Source organism: Chionomys nivalis, chromosome 7 (assembly GCF_950005125.1).
Source record: "Chionomys nivalis chromosome 7, mChiNiv1.1, whole genome shotgun sequence".
Lineage (NCBI taxonomy): Eukaryota > Metazoa > Chordata > Mammalia > Rodentia > Cricetidae > Chionomys > Chionomys nivalis.
Genome location: NC_080092.1, coordinates 93,421,395 through 93,424,316, shown reverse-complemented (window position 1 = coordinate 93,424,316; position 2,922 = coordinate 93,421,395). Strand labels below are relative to the sequence as shown.

Here is a 2,922-nt window from a genome sequence, read left to right as displayed (position 1 = left end):
CAGAAGAAAGGAGGAGTGAATTGTTAGTGGCACTGAGAACTATTTACAAAGGGCCGAGGCATAGTACACACTCAATAAATGACATTATTATTATGGAAATGCTCCATACCTGAGGGTTGACAAGAGCCTATACTGTTGGAATGGCCATGGGAACATAAGAGAAGATTCGTCTTGAGAATGAGCAGAAGTCACCAGACACAGTGAGGTGATTTAATTTGACGTTAGAAGAGGGCTTCTCGTCAGACGATGAGATGACTTTAGGTGATGCGTTTGGGTGTGGTGAATCTGAGATCATGGCAGTCACCTTCTCTGCAGGCAGAAGGCAACCCAAAGCTTAGGAAAGAGACTAGGAGCAGGAATTCGGGGCATCCTGAGGAAAGGGAGAAAGAAAAAGTCCTACCCTGTGATAGAGGGGATGGGGCTTCAGAGTTGGGAGTCCCAAGAGAGACCCCCATCATCCCCTGCTTGGCCCTCAGTGACCTGTAGAGTTGACAGAGGACTCAAGACCTTGGCTTTCCATCTTAGGCCTATCTGTTGTGTGTTTGTGTGGGTGGCAGGCCTCTCTCTTATTCTTCCTGTCAGGGTCTCGGCCACTGTCTGTCTCAGGAGTGTGTCCTCTGCTGAGAGCCAGGGCTGTGTGACAGACACAGGGAAGTATGTGTGTTGTAGGTTCTGAACCGAAACACAGGTATCACCAGGGCCTTCTGTCATGGCACAGGAATCTGGAAAATGCCACAGAGCAGGTCGGTTCAACCCTGTGGGGATGTCCACTAGGTTAGAACTCTCAGTCGTTCAAGCCAACGCAGACTGATTCACGGGTGTCGCTGCTGCCTCTGTGTCTATAATCCTAACTGCCTCTGAGATGTCAGGTGGTATCTGCCACCAGGTCTGCTGACTTCTTGTCTCTCGCTGGGCCATGCTACAGGCCCAACAGTAGGGAGCCCTTGCCATAACAAACCAAACCCAAACCTGAACTCCAACATTCAGCTTTCTGACCCTGCTTTCTGCTCTCTTTCTGATTTCTAGCAATCTTGAAACTTTTACTTTATACTTTTTTTTTTAAAGGTACGTTTACTATTTTATTTCCAGTCTGGAACAACCCATGATTTTTTTTTTTTAATGTTGTAATAGGGTTTGTTTTTATTCGCAATGTCCACTCACTTTAGACACAGGGAAATGAGAAAAGTCAGCCGTCAGTTTAACACCCAGAGACAAACATGGGGACCTTTTATTTTCTCATTCAGCATTTTAATAATCTGTGTATTTCTGAGGTACTTGTAGTAATAGGAACAGATAGCACTTACTGATTACTTACTATGGGCCAGGAGGTATGCAAAAATGTTGATTATATTTAATTACTACAGTAGAGAAACAAGCATGTTCTTATCTCACATCTTCAAATAGAAAATAACAATTATGGGACTTGGGGCTGTAGCTTAGTGGTAGAGTTCTTGCTTAGTATGCAGGAGGCCCTAGGTTCAATCCCTAGCACTGCCAGGATAAAAGAAGAAAAGAATGAGGAATTAAGGTTGTAGAGAGCTTACGGAGGCAGGGAGACTAACGTCCACGCCTCGGTGCTTTGGTTGAGATAACAATGCCTAGAAGATACTTACAGTGACTCGGCTAGCTAGTGGTCAAGTTAAGATTTTGTCCTTAAGCTCTCTGTCCCCAGGATTCATGCATGTGTACCAAGACTAATGAGTTGGTAGCACACGGAGCTTCACTGCCCTGTGAAGACACCCCTGTGTCATCACTGTCGTTGGCTCCTTGTGCACCTGCCTGCCCTCCACTTAGACCCTGAAATAACACTTTAGGATAGAGCTGTGTCACTGACTGGCTGCCTCCCTCGCCCTCCTAACACCCCATGGTCTAGTTGGTTCCAAGCAGGTATTGTTATCTCTTTCTGAAAGAGTACACGTTTGCCTCCGCCATTGTGGAATTGGAGTTGTCTTGAGATTTTCCTAGAAACCTAGAATGACTGTAATCTGCTACTTTGTACATCCTTGTCTTCCTTTTCAACACTCTTGAATGGGACACTCCTCCTGGCCCAAGCACATGAAAGAACATTGTACATTGCTGTACCTCAGATACACGCACACTCACACGTACACCACAGTACCAATGAATGTATGTTTTAGGTAGGTGAGGTTGACCACATATAGTAAACCCTACTCCAAAAATGGAATGCTTTGTTTCCGTGCCATTGTGAAGAGCAAATTGTCATCCTCTCCCCATGAGAACTTGGAAATATGTCTTAGTTATGGTTTCTGTTGCTGTGAAGAGACACCATGACTATGGAAACTCTTATAAAGGAATAACATTTAATTGGGGTGGCTTACAGTTCAGAGGTTTAGTTCATTATCATCATGGTGGAATATGGTGACATGCAGGCAGACATGGTGCTGGAGAAGGATCAGGGATTTCTACATCGTGATCCACAGGCAACAGGAAGTGAACTGTCTACCACACCGAACATAGCTTGAGCAAATAGAGACCTCAAAGCCCACTTCCTCCAACAAGGCCACACCTATTCCAACAAAGCCGTATCTCCTAATAATGTCATTCCCTTTGGGGGCCATTTTCTTTCAAACCACCACCAAAGTCATCCTGTTCTTTTAGCCAAGCCAGCCTGAAGAGGCACCTGGAACTAGTTTCATGGGTAGACTTGTAGGCATTAAAAGTAGAGAAGATGCCCCTGCCCCTGCATATACTACAACCTTAGTTTTCTATCAGTCTTCCACAGATAGTCAACTAGAGCATAGGTATAAATTCTTTCCCACTGACCAGGGCCTTGTCTTTGAAGCTCTGGACATGACATACCTAAGTTGACTGAAGAGTTTGACTAAGAAATTATCTTCCCTAAGAGGGACCCCCAGAAACACACAACGCACACCACACATACCACAATGCTTGTTCTTGTAA

General features: G+C 45.0%; 1 non-coding gene across 1 annotated transcript; it reads left to right on the top strand.

The window, feature by feature from the left end:
- The first annotated feature begins 1,425 nt into the window (after positions 1-1,425).
- Positions 1,426-1,497, top strand: Trnat-agu (transfer RNA threonine (anticodon AGU)). Its single transcript has one exon. It is a non-coding gene; the product is annotated as a tRNA-Thr (tRNA).
- The last annotated feature ends 1,425 nt before the right edge of the window (positions 1,498-2,922 follow it).